The sequence below is a fragment of the Carcharodon carcharias genome, chromosome 1, assembly GCF_017639515.1.
Source record: "Carcharodon carcharias isolate sCarCar2 chromosome 1, sCarCar2.pri, whole genome shotgun sequence".
Lineage (NCBI taxonomy): Eukaryota > Metazoa > Chordata > Chondrichthyes > Lamniformes > Lamnidae > Carcharodon > Carcharodon carcharias.
The window spans coordinates 76740685-76759038 of record NC_054467.1 but is presented as its reverse complement, the minus strand read 5'-3'; the positions used below and the strand labels follow the sequence as shown (position 1 = coordinate 76759038).

The 18354-nt window shown below is 51.6% G+C and overlaps 1 protein-coding gene across 2 annotated transcripts in view; it reads right to left on the bottom strand.

Moving 5' to 3' along the window:
* The window catches only part of klhl2 (kelch-like family member 2), a 151659-nt gene that overhangs the window by 87478 nt on the left and 45827 nt on the right, over positions 1 to 18354 (bottom strand). The gene's annotated exons all lie outside the window — the stretch shown is intronic.

Sequence of the window (18354 nt, the reverse complement as noted above, 5' to 3'; positions counted from 1 at the left end):
TTGTATAGAACCTTGGTGAGGCCACAGATGGAGTACTGCGTGCAGTTCTGGTCACCACATTATAGGAAGGGTGTGATTGCACTGGAGGGGGTGCAGAGGAGATTCACCAGGATGTTGCCTGGGATGAAACATTTAAGTTATGAAGAGAGGTTGGATAGACTTGGGTTGCTTTCGTTGGAGCAGGGAAGACTGAGGGGTGACCTGATCAAGGCGTACAAGATTATGAGGGTATGGACAGGGTGGATAGGGAGCAAATGTTCCCCTTAGTTGAAGGGTCAGTCACGAGGAGACATAAGTTCAAGGTGAGGGGCAGGAGGTTTAGAGGGAATGTGAGGAAAAACCCTTTTATCCAGAGGGTGGTGATAGTCTGGAATGCGCTGCCGGGGAGGGTGGTGGAGGCAGGTTGCCTCACATCCTTTAAAAAGTACCCGGATAAGAACTTGGCACGTCATAACATTCAAGGCTATGGGCCAACTGCAGGTAAATGGGATTAGGTAGGTAGGTCAGGTGTTTCTCACGTGTCGGTGCAGACTCGATGAGCTGAAGGGCCTCTTCTGCACTGTGCGATTTTTGATTTTGTGATTCTGTGATCTCAGCTCCAGGACATCACCTCAGGAGTTCCTCAGGGTAGTGTCCTCGGCCAAACCATCTTCAGCGGCTTCATCAACATTTCTTCCATCATAAGGTCAGAAGTGGGGATGTTCGCTGATGATTGCATGATGTTCAGCACCATTTGTGACTCATCAGATACTGAAGCAGTCCAAGTCCAAATGCAGTTAGACATGGACAATATCCAGGCTTGGGCTGACAAGTGGCAAGTAACATTCGCGCCACACAAGTGTCAGGCAATGACCATCTCCAACAAGAGAGAACTCAAACGTCACCCCTTGACATTCAATGGCATTACCATCACTGAATCCCCCACTATCAACATCCTGGGGGTTACCATTGACCAGAAACTGAACCAGGGACTAGCCATATAAATACTGTGGCTACAACAGCAGGCCAGAGTCTAGGAATCATGCGACGAGTAACCCACCTCCTGACTCCCCAAAGCCTGTCCACCATCTACAAGACACAAGTCAGGAATGTGATGGAATACTCCCCACTTTCCTGGATGAGTGCAGCTCCCACAACACTCAAGAAGCTTGACACCATCCAGGACAAAACAGCCCGCTTGATTGGTACCCCATCCACAAACATCCACTCCTTCCACCACCAACACACAGTGGCAGCAGTGTGTACCATTTACAAGACGCACTGCAGGAATTCACCAAGATTCCTTCGACAGCACCTTCCAAACCCATGATTTCAACCATCTAGAAGGACGAGGGCAGCAGACACATGGGAACACCACCACCTGGAAGTTCCCCTCCAAGTCAATCACCATCTTGAGTTGGAAATATATCGCCGTTCCATCACTATCGCTGGATCAAAATCCTGGAACTCCCTTCCTAACAGCACTATAGGTGTACCTACACCAAATGTACCGCAGCAGTTTAAGAAGACAGCTCACCACCACCTTCTCAAGGGAAATTAGGGATGGGTAATAAATACTGGCCCAGCCAGTGAAGCCCACATCCCGTGAATGAATAAAAAAAAAGCCAATTCCTTCCCATCAGCGAAACTTTGTTCCCTCCAACTGCTACCAATGGCAAGTAATAAGGTGCAACATTATATTCTGACCTAACACTGGAACACCTGGGTGAATTTTACCGGGGCTGGGGGGTTATATTGTTCCCCGACCCCTCGTTTCAAAGCCCGCAAACCGATTGACTTAAAAAGAGGCCGCCCTGCAGTGATAGCACGCTGCCGGCAGCCTTAACGACTTTGCCCCTCATTGGAAGGAAGTCCCACCCTCAAGATTGGTTTGGCAGCTTTAGCAATCCCAGCAACACCAGAACGCAATCATGGGCACTGCTGGGACTGCAAGCACACTATGGGAATAAGAGAAATGGACCACGGACTAAGGTAAGTCCTGGGTCCTGGGCTCTTAGGGCAGGTAGGGATCGGGCACCCTTGGTGGGGGGTGGGGGGGGTGCACAGGTAGAAAACTATAGAAAAGTTACTGTGCAGAAAGAGGCCATTCAGCCCATCAGCCAGGCTGGGAAGCACAAAGGTGGGGGTATCATGGGCATAGGGTACTCCTGAAGGGTTACCAACTGCTTTTTTCACTCAAGTGGTGAAAAAGCAGACTCCCCATTCTCACCCTCCAGTTCCCACCAACCATATTATTTTAAATTGTAACAGACATTTCATCCCACCACCTGGCCAATTGACCTGTCTGCCAACTGTAACTCTTTTGAGTACAAGCATGTTTCCATCAGTTCCTATTCAGATGAAGTTACATTGTTTCATAGTTCTGCCATTGTGAGATTTGAACTCTTGATAATCTTTTAAATGAAAACCAAATCAACAAAATTGGGATAAATCAGGCACAGCCCCTAATTCAGGTCAGCTGTAAAACCAAGAACAAAGTTTAAAGGAAACTTACAAACTTTAAATCAAAATGTGATTAAAGGGGTCAACAAAACACCCCAGTCCCCGCGGTGCCCACCGAGCACAGAAGGCCTCGAGAGTGCCAGCAGACACTGCGTGCTCCTTCTCCAGGGACATCCGGCAGCGAACGTAGCCACGGAAGAGGGACAAACAATCGGGCGGGACTCCCCCGTCGATCGCCCGCTGCCTGGACCTGTTAATGGCCAACTTGGCCAGGCCCAGGAGCAGGCTCACGAGGAGGTCCTCCTCCTTCCCGACCCCCTTCCGCACCGGGTGCCCATAGATCAGGAGTGTGGGGCTGAAGTGCAAACAAAACATCAATAAAAGGTTTTTCAAATAACTAAAAAGGGAGTGCAGCCTACAACACCCTATGTATACATGGTCCACGGACTCCACAAGACTGCAAAAAAGGGCACGTGTCCTGAGAGTCCGTGAACCTATGCATCCTCTTATTATAAGGGACTGCTGCATGCAACTCCCTCCAACCCAGGTCCCCGATAGAAAGGGGGAGGACACCTCCGTAGAGGGCCTCCCATCGGGGGCCTCCGCCGCCGGACGGCAACAAGGCACGCCAGGGCGTGTCCGGTCGACGGACAAGGGCAAGAAAATGGAAGGTGTGCAGCAGCAGTCCATACAAAAAGCCCCTCTTTGCCGTGCCAAAAGGCACAGAGGGCATGTCCCCGAGGCGGCTCATATTGCGGGGCACCAGCACCCGAGGGAGGGTTCGGGGCTTGGGGCCAATGTGGAATTCCGTCCGAACAGGGGAACGCTCAGACGGAAGACCACCGCGCACCTGGGCCACCTCAAGACCCAAAATAACGTCGGGTCCGAGCACGACCGTTCTCAGGTCTTGGATGGCATCGGCTGCGACCTGGACACTCACAGACGCGCGTCGCGCCAACTCCTGCGGGAGCATCCAGCCCAGTCCTCCGCCACCCAGCACGTCCCCGATCCTGGTCACCCCTGCAGCCACAGCCCTCCTCTCCGCCAACCACTGAAAAGGACGGAGGGGCGGATTCCTGAGCAGCGGCTCTCTGATGATAGCCGCTACTCCTGACGGGGGAGAGCTGCGTCGCGAGGCGACCACTTTCCAGACTTTGATCAGGTCCTGGTAAAAGACGGGCAACGCCTGCAAGGAGCCACCGAGGCCCAGCTGTTCTATAAACAGGAGCTGCACGTCATAATTCAGGCCGTGCACCTGACGGAAGAAATACATCATCAGGGCACACCATCTAGGAGGAGGCTCGACGTAGAGGTATCGCTGCAGGGTCTGAAGGCGGAAAGTCGCCACCTGTGTGCGTAGGCACACTAGCGCCTGACCACCCTCCCTAAGCGGGAGACTCAGAACCTCGGCAGCGACCCAGTGCAATCTTTTGTCCCAGAAGAAGTCGACTAACAATCTCTGGATTCTTGTGACAAAGTCCGGGGGAGGGGTCAAAGTGACCAGCCGATACCACAACATGGCGGCGATCAGCTGGTTTATGACCAGAACTCGACCTCGGTAAGATAGCACTCGGAGCAGTCCTGTCCAGCGCCGCAGGCGAGCGGTGACTTTCGTCTCCAGTTCCTGCCAGTTTGCCGGCCAGGATTCCTCAGCGGGGCAGAGATGGACCCCCAGGTAGAGGAGGCTGGTCCTGCTCCAGGTGAAAGGCCTGAGCTCCTCGGGTAGGGGATCCATCTGCCACTGACCGACCAGGAGTCCAGAACACTTACCCCAGTTGATCCTGGCAGAAGAAGCGGCAGAGTAGACCTCCTGGCACTCGCGCATCCTCCGCAGGTCAGCTGGGTCACTAAACATAAGGAGCACGTCATCGGCGTAAGCCGAAAGGACCACCCCGATGCCTGGCCCGCGCAGAACCAATCCCGACAACCTCCTCCACAAGAGGCGCAGGAAAGGCTCCACGCAAATAGAATACAACTGGCCAGACAGGGGGCAGCCCTGACGTACCCCTCTCCCAAAGCGAAGGGGCGCCGTCAGGGACCCGTTAACCTTCACTAGACACTCCGCGGCGGTGTACAGAAGTCGGATCCGGGCGACAAAATGCGTCCCGAACCCGAAAGCTCGCAGAGTTCCGAGTAAGTATCCGTGATCCACCCTGTCAAACGCCTTCTCCTGATCGAGAGACAGGAAGGCGCTCGACAGACCAGCCCTCTGGGAATGGTGGATGATGTCCCGGACCAGATGGATGTTATCATAAATGGTTCGGTCCGGGACGGTGTAGGACTGGTCAGGGTGGATCATGTGGTCCAGCACGGTGCCGAGCCGAGAAGACATGGCTCGGGCGAAGATTTTGTAGTCCGTGCTGAGGAGGGAGACCGGGCGCCAGTTTTTAAGAAGGCGGAGATCCCCCTTCTTCGGCAGCAGGGCAATCACGGCCCTGCGCCACGAAAGGGGCATCTCCCCGGTAGCAATGCTCTCCCCCAGGACCCCCGCGAAGTCGCTCCCCAAGACGTCCCAGAACGCCCTGAAGAACTCCACGGTCAGCCCGTCTAGTCCCGGGGTTTTGCCCCTAGAAAGACCGTCGAGTGCGCCGGTCAGCTCCCCCAGACTTATAGGGGAGTCGAGCTTTCCGGCGCACTCCGGGCCGACCTGCGGCAGGTCCTCCCACAAAACTCTGCAAGCTTCCTCACTGGACGGATCCGGAGAGAACAGGGCAGAGTAGTAATCTCGGGCAATGGCCCTGATGCCCTCCGGATCCGAGACAAGGGATCCGTCGTCGGCCAGCAGCGTAAAGAGCTGCTTACGGACCCCGTGCCTTTTTTCCAGTGAGTAGAAGAAGGGAGAGCCACGGTCCATCTCCTTAAGGAAACAGATCCGCAACCTCACGAACGCGCCCCGAGACCCGACCAGTTGCAGGTCCCGCAGCGCGCCCTTCTTCTCATCGTACACCGACCGCAGGGCCGGGTCCGCGTCGGGCTGACGGAGAGGTGCCTCCAGGTCGAGCACCTCCTTCTCCAACTCCTCGACCCTGGATTTGCGTCTTTGTCGACCCCTTCGCGTACTCTTGACAGAAAACTCGGACGTGAGTCTTGCCCATGTCCCACCATAGCCTCAAGGAGGGGAAGCCTCCCCGCTTCCTTCTCCAGCCGGCCCAGAAGTGACGGAACGAGTCCAGGAACCGCTGGTCTTCCAACAACAGGTTATTAAAATGCCAGTACGCGGACCCCGTCCGAGCGCAGGACGAAGTGAGCTCCGCCCACACCAGACGGTGGTCCGTGCACGGAACCTGCTGTATAGAAGCAGCCGGAACGCAGGACACGTACGCCTTCGAAACGTAAAGGCGGTCGAGTCTGGACGCTCTGACTCCAGGTGACACAAAGGTGAACACGCTGGAGTCAGGATGGAGATTTCGCCAGACGTCCACTAAGTCGAAGGACCTGACCAGGTCCCGCAACTTACTCACACCTCGCGTGCAGTGCGGGGTACCGTGACGGTCCCGGACCCCGAGGGTGCAATTGAAATACCCCCCGAGGACGATGCACTCGCCAGCGTCGATGGAGCCGAGATGAGTGGACACTTCTTCAAAGAAGCTCGCTTGCTGCTGCGTGCCCAGGGGAGCGTACACATTCACAAAGTGAAGCACCGCCCCCCCCAGACGCACAGTCAGGTGCAGCAACCGGCCTGGCACCGGCTCCTTGACCCCCAAGATCTCTGGCTGAAAATGCGGGGCCAACAAGATAGCCACCCCGCCAGAATTGGAGGCTAGGTGACTCATGTAGACCCCCCCTCGCCACTCCAGGAGCCACGTGGCTTCGTCTCCCGGAACGGTATGGGTTTCTTGCAGGAAGCACAACGCATACTTCCCGTCCCTGAGGACCGAGAAGTTCTGGAACCTGCGCTGTGCGCCCCTGCTGCCGCGGATGTTGAGGCTGGCTATAGTCGTCTTCATTGTCAAAGGTACATCAAACCTTCACCTTAAGTCATTAAAAAGAAGAGGACTTTTTAGTCCTTCCTCTCCTTCAGGAGCCCAGCGAGAAACGTTTGGACCCTCCGCCGCGCGTTCCTATCCAACTCAGGAGACTTGAGAGCCTCGCGAGTGGACCAGAACACCAGCGGAAAAGAATGCCACCGGTCCAAGGCCAACTGAACCTTGTCTCGGCGACCGCGATGACTCGCCAAAAAGTCCCGGAGTTCCCTTGGGGGGATGAGGGGGGAGTCAGTGGCGGGCACCAGGGGATCCACCGCCTCGCTTGAGAGCGACTCAGCGTAATCTCCAGCGCTCACCACGGACACCCCGTCCTCCTCCAGGTCGTCGCCTCCAGCTTCCGACCCCTCCCCCGCATTGAGTACGGGGGCTGATTCGGAGCTGCCAGCTGGCCCCACCTGTACCTCGATCCCACCCCCAGGATCAAGGCCAGAGGGGTCCTCTCTGGTCTCCTCTAAACGTTTTGGGTCAGAGGGCAGCGGCAGTTCTGATGCCCGCTCTCCTCCCGGCACCAGGTCGTCCGGGGAGCTCAGGACAAGCTCCTGACCCAAAACTAGGACGCCCGGTGCTAAGGTTTGGGATGGAGCGGGAAGGCCTTCCTTTTCGCCGCCACCCAATGACCCGTTAACATTTTTTAAATTTTGAAAGCTACAGTCCCCCGACGAGCCAGAAGGTACCTCGGGGGTATCGAGAGTTCCCGAGTCGGGCACCACCTCAAGGGAGGTGCCTTCAGTGACCCCCGAGGGGCCCTGTTCAGGGGACTGCATCAGGTTGACGGGGGTAACAGTGGTGGGAGTCGGTGCAGGGGTTTTGAGTTCCCCCAGAGGACAGGGCGAGATTTTACTTGGTGGAGACGCCACCACCTCTTCATCGGGGGAAGGGACACACCCAACTTCTTCAGTTTGGGCATCACCCACCTCCTCCTCCGAAGTGTGACGTCTCTTCCGGGTCAGGCTGGGGGGCTAGGGAGACCTCCATTTCCGAGGCCCCCTCCTCCTTGTCCAGCCCTCCCGGACACTCCACCCTCAGGGTTTTGGGCGTTAGATTCCCCGGCTCGGGGTCCCGCGTCTTTTCCCCGCCGGCCCCGGGACCACGCGCAGGGACAACGCCGGGCCCAGCACTCGGCGCCTTAGCACCCACGGGCCCGGGAGCACACGCGGACACGACGTCGGGGCCGGATGATGTCTTTTCCCCCGAGCCGGTGCTTGCAGGTGTTTGGGGGTTTTGGGGCGTTTCAGGGGCCGCCTCCAGGTTGCGGGTCTTCCTCCGCGCCTTCTTACGGCGCGGAGGCTCTCCTCCCGCCTCACCGGCAGCCGAGATGGCAGTGGCCGCCGGCGTCGCCTCCCCTTGCGGGGAGGGAGATGGAGTGGTGGCGGGGGGAGGAGGGGCGGTGCCAGCCGTGGCCGCTTGGGTGGGGCTCGTGGCCTTGGAGGCGGGGCAGTTCTTCCTCACGTGCCCCGCCTCCTTACAAGCATGGCACTGCACGCCCTCCACGGTCCAGAAGACCCGATAGGCGGTCCCCTCAAAATTGATAATGAAGGCCCCCTCCAGGCACTCCTCCCGGGCCAAGCGGACAAATACCTGGCGCCGGAAGGAGTACACGTGGCGGAGGGCCGAGTCTTTGAGGCCGAGCGGGATTGGTGCAACCCCCGACCTGACCTCCCCCAATTTATTAAGGTGGGGGAGGAGGAGCTCACTGGATAGAATAGGCGGGATGTTCGAAATAATAATTCTCTGGGCGGTGGCCTCAAGGGGGTCCACCGCCAGAAAAGTCCCGCCCACAGTGAGTCCTTTTTGCAGGGCGAGGTGCACCGCCCGCTCGGACCTCAAGAAGAATATGGCCTTCCCACACATTTTAGAGGCCGCGACAATGGCTGAGGGGCCGACGACCCCAGCCATAGCCTTTACGCAGGCCTCTATTGTCATTTCAGGGTGAGCATAGCTCTTTACCCCAAGGGCCCTGGTGAGGAGGCGGAATGGTGACAGGGCAGCGGGAGCAGCTGGAGCCGCAGAAGCAACCACATGCCCGCATAGGTTTTCTTTTTTTGAGGCCCTGCCACCGGTGACAAAACCGCCTCCACATTAGCCCTCGAGGGCCCGGCCACAGGCGATGGTGAATTGGCCTTAGGGCCAGAGCCACGCCCACCCTGGGAAGGATTGGCCATTTTGTTTGAGGAAAGGGGGTGGGGGAGAGAGGTAGAAACAACCTCCCCTCTTTTAGGCAGGAGAGGAGAGGAGGGAGAGGAGTAAAAGACAGGGAGGCACAGGAGGGAAAGAGGTAAATGTCCAGGTGGGTGTCTTCGATGGTGGATGGACGGTGGGTGGGGGCCTGATGTTCTTCAGGCAGGGGGAGGCGATGTCTTCACCAGCTATTGCTGGCCTTACTGGGAAAAGGGCTGGGTTGGGGGGGAGGGGTGGCAGAAAGATGGTTTCAGCACACACACACACCCTCCCTCTCTTCCTTCCCCAACTCCTCTGGCAGTCTTCTTGCCTCCCCCTACAAAACACAGTCCTTAATTGCCCCCACCTTAAACAAAAATACACAGTTCAGACACCCACCTAGGATGTTGTTTTTCAACTCAGTCCTGGCCTCCTGGCCTTCCTGTCCTGTAGCAACAGCAGCAACTGTTCTCTTCTCTCCCTCTCTCTCCTTTGGCACCACAGGGGCAAGGCAGCAGCAGCAGCACTGGAGGAGCAGCAGCAGAAGCAGCAGCAGCACACAGCAGAAGCAACAACCCCAAAGGCAGCAGCAGAAACAGTTGAAACACTGAGGAGCAGCAACACCAACACCACACACCTTCTCTCCTCAGTATCAGGGAACCAACTGAATCCACCAAAGTTATATTGTTTCATAGTTTGCCATTGTGAGATTTGAACTCTTGCTCTTGGGGTTACAAACCCAGTACCATAACCACTTGGCTATTTAAGCCAAGCTCAAGTTACATTGTTTCATAGGTTAGCATTGTGAGATTTGAACTCTTGATCTTGGGGTTACAAACCCAGTACCATAACCACTTGGCTATTCAGGCCAAGCCTACCAACCATTTATTCTCTATTCAGTGAATTGCCTCACTCACCACATTCCAACTGAAGCACTCAAATGCAGCCCCAGGCAGTACTATAACTCTTTTGAGTACAAACCTGTTTCCATCTGTTTCAGATGAAGTTACATTGTTTCATAGTTTGCCATTGTGAGATTTGAACTCTTGATCATGGGGTTACAAACCCAGTACCATAACCACTTGGCTATTTAGGCCAAGCTGAACTCTTGATCTCAGGGTTACAAACCCAGTACCATAACCACTTGGCTATTCAGGCCAAGCCTACCAACCATTTATAGTTTTGCCATTGTGAGATTTGAACTCTTGATGAAGTTACATTGTTTCATAGTTTACCATTGTGAGATTTGAACTCTTGATACTCTTTTGAGTAAACCTGTTTCCATCTGTTTCAGATAAAGTTACATTGTTTCATAGTTTGCCATTGTGAGATTTGAACTCTTGATCTTAGGGTTACAAACCCAGTACCATAACCACTTGGCTATTTAGGCCAAGCCTACCACCCATATTATATTATTTCATAGTTTACCATTGTGAGATTTGAACTCTTGATACTCTTTTGAGTAAACTTGTTTCCATCTGTTTCAGATAAAGTTACATTGTTTCATAGTTTGCCATTGTGAGATTTGAACTCTTGATCTTAGGGTTACAAACCCAGTACCATAACCACTTGGCTATTCAGGCCAAGCCTACCACCCATATTATGGTGGAGGCAGTGTTATATTCAAGTCAATTGGCTGGTTAACAAGCTCAATTGCCTGCTAATTATTTTTTTCAAAATAGTGGATAGACTGCTGATATCGGCACCTGTATTGTGGTGACTATGTCAGGGTAGGTGATGGGCTAGCCAACCACCATATTTGATGCGCCCTGGAAAGTATGAGGTGATACACTTTGGAAGGAGAAATTTGACAAGGAAGTATTCAATGAACAGCGTGACACATGGATGTTCTGAGGAACAAAGGGACCTTGGCGTGTGTGCCCATAGACCTCTGAAGGCGGAGGGGTATGTCAGTGGGGTGGTGAAAAAGGCATATGGGACACTTGCCTTTATCAATCGAGGCATAGTTTACAAAAGTAGGGAGGTCATGTTGGAATTGTATAGAACCTTGGTGAGCCCACAGCTGGAGTACTGTGTGCAGTTCTGGGTCACCACATTATAGAAAGAATGTGATTGCACTGGAGGAGGTGCAGAGGAGATTCACCAGGATGTTGCCTGGGATGAAACATTTAAATTATGAAGAGAGGTTGGATAAACTTGGGTTGTTTTCATTGGAGCAGAGAAGACTGAGGGGCGACCTGATCGAGGTGTACAAGATTATGAGGGGTGTGGACAGGGAGCAGCTGTTCCCCTTAGTTAAAGTGTCAGTCATGAAGGGACATCAGTTTAAGGTGAGGGGCAGAAGGTTTAGGAGGGATGTGAGGAAAAACTTTTTTACCCAGAGGGTGTTGACGGTCTGGAATGCGCTGCCTGGGAGGGTGGTGAAGGCGGGTTTCCTTGCCCCCAACTCTCGGCCCTGCAGAGGATGCCTGCCAAAGTCATCACAAACAGGGCGTCACAGTCAGCAGGCTGCCTCCACCTGTGCTGTGGATGCCCAAGGAACACCAAGATGTAGCGGCATGGTTAGGAAAGTTAAGTAAAATTAGTTGCATAGCCACTTGTACATACTGTTCACTATTGTTAATAAACTCCTAAGAATGTCTCCCTGCCAGTGCCTTCTTGTTCTGATGAGCTGTGTTCTTGTCACTCAGATGTGAATCCTTTCTGTACAAGATAAAAGGCAGGTGTCTCAGTCCAGGGCCTCTTCCCTGTGCTCTGTGCAGCCTTCAGACCACAGTGATGGTCAAGCTTCACACTCCCTGGACACGTTACTGATTCCTGCACCTCGACAGTGCTGTCATTGCTGCCAGAGTGGGCAGGCGCCACGAACTCTCTCATTCCCTGTGTGCTCTCAGCATCTTTAAAGTGGGACTGGCCCCCATCACACCAGCATCTGCAACCAGTGGTGCTGTGCACCAGCTCCTGAAGAGCTGAGGTGCTGAAGACAGGCACAACATCAGATGTGTCTGAAGTTTAATGGCTGCGTCTGAGATGGCCCTGATTGTGGAGTGCAAGCGAGCTGCCCTTGGACAGACAGGAGATAGGCATTCTCAGAGGCTATGTGAAGGTCTATGGAGTGTCCACACTGCATGTTGTCATCATCCCCCTACAATCAAGCCACTATTAGGCCTCCTCTGCATCTCCATGACAGGAGAATCTCACAGAGGGTATTGGCGCTGCCATAAGCCAGACTGGAGTCAAAATATTCACAGGTGCGATGTAAGGATCTATGGGGCACCTCACTGCATGTTGTCATCTTCCTCCACAAATCTTGCAGCTATGAGGGCCTCCAGAGTGTGCCTGTCTTGACTAGCCAGTGCGAGAGCCTCATCCTCATCATCGTCACAAACCGAGGAACCCCTCACCCTCGTCCCCATCAGCATCCTCATCGGAGGAAATGTGAAGCTCCTCCATCTCCTCCTCAGTCTGCTCCTCTCCCCATTGCAACGCCAGATTGTAAAGGGCACAGCAGATGATGATGACGATGTGGAACACTCTGTGGACTGTATTGCTGGGCTCTACCAGACTAGTCCAGGCACCAGAACCGCATCTTCAGCATCCCGATGGTCTGCTCCACCAAGTTGCGAGCTGCTGCACGAGCCTCATTATAGCGTCAATCTGCTGCAGTCTGAGGCCGCCGCACAGGTATCATCAGCCACGGCCTCTACAGGTAGCCCAAGGAGCCATCCTTGCAGCCTCTGTGGACCCTGGAAGACTGCAGGGATCTGCGAGTGACTCACGGTGCACAGTCCCTGGAAACCGTGTGCTCACATCTACAGGATACAGGTGGTCGCACACCAGCTGCATATTCAGTGAGTGGAAGCCCTTGCGGTTGACGAAGTCCATCGAGTGTAGCGACAGAGACCTGAGCGCCACATGAGTGCAGTCAATCACACCCTACACCTGTGGAAATCCCGAGATCAGGGTGAATCCAATGGCCCTTGCATCCTGGCTGTGGTGGTCCCAGGCGAAATGCACAAAGTTGTGTGCCATGGAGAAGATGGTATCTGTGACCTCATGGATGCATTTGCGGGTGGCGGATTGCGAAACCCCAGGGGTCGCTTGTGGAACCCTGAAAGGAGCCACTGGCGTAGAAATTGAGCGTCGTGGTCGCTTTCACAGCCACTGGATGCAGGTACAGTAATTAAGAAGGCAGATGGAATTCTGGCCTGTATTGCTAGGAGGTTGGAGTTTAAAAATAGGGAAATCTAATTACAACTGTACAGGGTTTTGGTGAGGCCACACCTGGAGTACTGTGTACAGTTTTGGTCCCCACATTTAAGAAAGGATATACTGGCACCAGAGACAGTTCAAAAGAGATTAAGTAGGCTGCTTCTTGGGATGAAGGGGTTGACTTATCAGGAACGGCTAAACAGGTTAGGTCTTTATTCATTAGAGTTTAGAAGAATGAGAGATGCTCTTATTGAAATGTACAAGATTCTAAGGGGGCTTGACAGGGTAGATGTTGAGAAGATGTTTTCACTAGCAGGGGAATCCCAAGCTAGGGGATATAGCTACAGAATAAGGGGGCACTCATTTAAAACTGAGATGCGAAGGAATTTCTTCTCTCAGAGGGTAGTGAATGTCTGGAATTCTCTACCCTAGAGAGTTGTGGAGGCTAGATCACTGAAAGTATTTAAAGAGGAGGTAGATAGATTTTTAAAATATAGGGGAGTTGAGGGCTATGAGGACCTGGCATGAAAGAGGAGTGAGGCCTGGGGCAGATCATCCATGATCTTATTGAATAGCGGGACAGGCTTGAGAGGCTGAATAGCCTACTCTTGCTCCTATTTCTTACGTCCTCCATGTCCCCTTGGCGCCAAGTCCTGCAGTAAGTGGCAGATGTGAGCCACCAGGTCCCTAGACATGCGCAGTCGGCAACACTGGTTCTCAAGTCATCTGCAGGAATGGAAGGCGGCGTCTATAGATCCTGGGTGTCAATAGACGCCGACCAGCCATGGCTCACTGTGACTCCTGGGCGGTGTGTGTGGGAGCCCCTGCACCCCTTCTTCATGAGGTTACTGTTCCTTCCTTTGCACAGCCAGGAGCCTCAGTCGCTCTCTCCTGTCTTCAATGGTCTCTGTTGGCCATCAGGCACACAGATAGGTTACCAGGATCCATGGTGCTCCTGCAGCATGAAAGAGAGACAGACATGGTTATCATGGCTGTACTTAGCACCTTTCCTGGCCCTGTGTGATTGCCTCCTCAATGCTTCCTGGACAGTGCTGGTCACCCCTCAGATGGACAGAGGTGAGTGCACTGCATGGCTGCCCCTTCAACCTGTGACATGCTGGACACTGGTCCAAACTAGGCTGCTGAGATTGCACGGGGCTGACAGTGCCTCCAGCAGTGACTGCTACATGGCCAGCATTGGCAAGGAGTTTGTACAATGTGTGCAGTCCAACTATCCGTGGTCCAATAAAGTGGTGGCAGACTCGAAGTCTATGCCAGGAGGGGAGGTAAAGTATGGAGCACTTGGTGGCCCTTTGGTGCCTCCATGTTGCTTGCATGAACGGGCAGGCTAAAAGCCTGACCCCAATCATATCACTGTGGCTGTGTCTGATCTGTCTCAGTTGCAGAGGGATGGTCAGTTTATACAGATGTCCCTAATACGTGGCCATTTCCCTTACTTCCCCTGCCCTCCACCTCAATTACCTGTTCGCAGAAGCAGCGACAAGGCAGCACTTGGCCCTCCATCAACAATGGTCGCCTCCGAGGCTAGCCAGCACTTGCTCCTAGACAGCCCCCCCTCCCTCAGCAGTTGCCTCCAAGGCTGGCCAGCACTTGCCCCCAGACAATACCACGCCCCCCACCGCCCCCCCCCCCCCCCACCCGCCCTCAACAGTCACCGCCGGGGCCAGGCATCAGGCGTCCCCACCCGCGCCTCAAGGCCTGTAAACAACGGGCGAGCTGTGTAGAACGCTGCTCACTCACCTCAGTTTCCCCCAAAGTGAAGGCCGCCAAACGTACGTCACCTGCAATCTGTTGTGAAACACGTCGGTGTGCTTTCCCGTCGACATGGAGAGACGATATGCTGAGGTTCCAAGAGCCTGGCGGGATGGCCTTTTAATTATATGCTGATGTATTGCAATTAGCTCCCCAAGGACTGGAGGCAGGAAGTGCGGCCCACCATCGGCAGGCTGAGCGGAGGATTGCGACCTGCCTTCACGCCATCATGAAGCAGGTGGCGCCATATTTTCCGCGTGCACCACCTATCACGCCCACCGCCAGCAGGCTCAGAAAATTCCGCCTAATAACTTTGTGCCATTTTGTGCCTTTCAATGACAGTATATGGGCAAGCTTCTATTATGGCCAACATGCGGAGGGCAGTGTAACTCAGATTGCAACTTTCGGCATCCAAGTACGCAAGCACATACCCCAGAAGCTGCTTTCTGATTTAGCCTCACCATTACTATTAATACAAAAGCTAGGCCATTGTTTCAACTATCCACAGAAAGTCAGAACCGGCAAGAGGAGATTGTTCCTTTATGCCCACTCTTGTAGCTGAACAATTCCAGTGGCCATAAATTTCAGGAAATAGGATCAATAGTAGTGATGAGCTTTGGCAAAAACAGAATTACCTGGAAAAACTCAGCAGATCTGGCAGCATCGGCGGAGAAGAAAAGAGTTGATATTTCGAGTCCATTCTGTGTGTCTGTTTTTGTTTTGGATTTCCAGCATCCGCAGTTGTTTTTATCTTTGTTTTTATCTCTGTGATGAGCTTTGGTCCTGGCCAAACAGAATTCCATGTCCTACCCAAGCAGCACTCTTGCTTCTGTAAGTTGGTCATTAATGATTTACTAACATTCTAACAGGAGTGAGCAGTAATTGAAGAGGCAAGTGCAAAAAATTTGTGGGCGGGATAACTGTTGACTTGTGCTTTGTGGGGATGCACTTATGTGTATTTGCTGAAGTGTCTAAATCTCACAGGGAAACCTCAACACTGGTAAACACAATAGGTTAGTCAAATTTTGACTATCAAGATGGCCCTTATCAGATAGGCAACTAGAATTGGCAGATATTCCCCAAACTACTGCATACCAAAAAAAACTTTGAGTCCTCTCCAACAACACTCAACTCCATAATATAAAAACAAAAAAAACTGCAGATGCTGGAAATCCAAAACAAAAACAGAATTACCTGGAAAAACTCAGCAGGTCTGGCAGCATCGGCGGAGAAGAAAAGAGTTGACGTTTCGAGCCCTCATGACCCTTCGACAGAACTTGAGTTCAAGTCCAAGAAAGAGTTGAAATATAAGCTGGTTTAAGGTGTGTGTGTGTGTGTGTGTGTGTGTGTGTGTGTGTGTGTGGGTGGGGGGGGGTAGAGAGAGAGAGAGAGAGAAGTGGAGGGGGTTGGTGTGGTTGTAGGGGCAAACAAGCAGTGATAGAAGCAGATCATCAAAAGATGTCACAAACAACAGAACAAAAGAACACATAGGTGTTAAAGTTGGTGATATTATCTAAACGAATGTGCTAATTAAGAATGGATGGTAGGGCACTCAAGGTATAGCTCTAGTGGGGGTGGGGAGAGCATAAAAGATTTAAAAATATTTAAAAATAATGGAAATAGGTAGGAAAAGAAAAATCTATATAATTTATTGGGAAAAAACAAAAGGAAGGGGGAAACAGAAAGGGGGTGGGGATGGAGGAGGGAGCTCAAGACCTAAAGTCCATTGCCCTTATCAGCAAGAGCAACCAGCCTGCAACAATTGCCAATCAACTGATCAACAACTTCCTTATGTACTGCAATTCCAGCTAGCTAGAAACAGTGTTCACCACTGTAGCCTGGGGAGCATTTCTGATTATTCTCTGCCATCTGTAGCAGGTTCGCTGACTAGAGTCAGAAGAGGGGGCACACAGGGAAGTGAGCCAGAAAATCTACTGAATGCACCAGCAGAAAGGCCACTCTATTTTGAAAAGAGAACAATCATGACAGCCTCAACCCCCGCTGGATTTCTATAAACTGCAGAAGTTTGAACAGAAAATTGACATTTCACACTTTTTTTGTGTTCCACCGCTCCCCCCAAAGCCCCCCACCACCTCCCAATCCCTTTTCAGTCAAGAGCTTGAGTTGATCAAGTCTGGTAATTTGCTTTGAGGGGGCAGTGATGAAGTGGAGACCCCTTTTATACTATTTTTCTTTCAAAATCCTCACATATATTAAGAGATAAATTAGTGCACAGAGAGCAATGTCTAATGATACTAGCTCAGTTTTAAAAAGGATCCCAATGTTCAGAAAACAAAATTAATACTTAATTAAAACCTTGTATTCCTGTATTGCTAAGTCACAGACCAATGAAATTATAACTATTTTAAAAAATACATTTACTTGCATAATGCAGGCAACATTATCCATAATTATGGAGGAGGCTTTCGTATGCAGGCTGATGTTTCAAACCTTCTAAATCTCACAAAGCACAAGTCAACTTTTATCCCACCCACAAATTTTTCGCACTTGCCTCGTCAATTATTGCTCACTTCTGTTAGAATGTAAGTAAATCATTTGCACCAGCTATATCAATATTTCATTCCACCTTCCCCCGTACCCCTCACCACAACCAAGCCTTTCCAATTTTCTCCTCTCACTCCCTTTCATCCCCTGAAGGCATTAATTAATAGTTCTTGGCCCCATTCAGCAGCTCACCTAAGTATTTTAAATTTAATATACATTTCAGATTCGGTAACAAAAATGTTTGTACCTAGACAATGAGTGTCAGCAGCGTATTCAAAGCCAGGTGTATCAACAAAAGTTCAAACTCCTTTCAAATCCATATATCTACTTTGAATAGCGTGGCTAGACAGCAGGGAACTCTTTAGCTCAGGGCTGTCCAATATATTAGCCCAAAGCAGCAAACCAGGAGTATAGGTATAGCTAACTACATTTCTGATTGGTAATAAAAATGAATAGTAGCCAGTCATGGGACCTCAAAACCCATATTTGCAGAGTGTGTACATGTACTTTAATCTTTTTGGGTGTTTGCTGGAAAAATGCAAGACAAAATGAAATGTGTGAGTGCTTTCTGATACTTAAACGGTGATAGATGCTTGTAAATAAACACGTGAATGCCGATTAAACATACATACATGAAGTTCACTTACCTATGAGTATATGCAAGGTATTTTCTCCTAAAATTAGTGGTAAAATAAATGCCACCAGAGCAACAGCTGTCACTAGTCAGTAATTTCTGGTGGACAATGCTGCTCGAGCTCATTTTCCCCTTCCTAACCAAAATGCTGAAACCAATTGTAGTGCAATTTGGCCATCAGGGGGCATATCACAGCTGAGCCCCAGCCAGTCCTAACCCAACATTCACCCATCCATACTTAGCAGCAAGATTAGAGCAGAAATTCTGGCTGCTTTTCCATCGCTCTGCTATAGGAGCAACTGATGTCAGCTGCACTGACCAACTGCTGCCCCAACTGAAATCAGCTAATTCAGCACAGACCTGTAATTGGGACATATAGAGCTCAGTACCAACCCACTGGGAAAGCAGATCATGTCCACTTTAGCTCATAATTAATTCGAATTTTGGAGACTACAGCCTACTTAACCTTGATTTCCCAAATGTACATGCACTTACACACACACACACATAAAAGGACATTTAAAGACACAGGTTAACCACCAAATAGCGAACAACTCTGAAAACTGGTTTCAAATTACATGGGCTTTAATATTATTAAACTGCAATCGCTTTCCAAGTTCTAAAAAGGTGCATGTCTACAATCTTATTTTAATTGTTTGATTGTTTTTATCATTGTTATTAAAC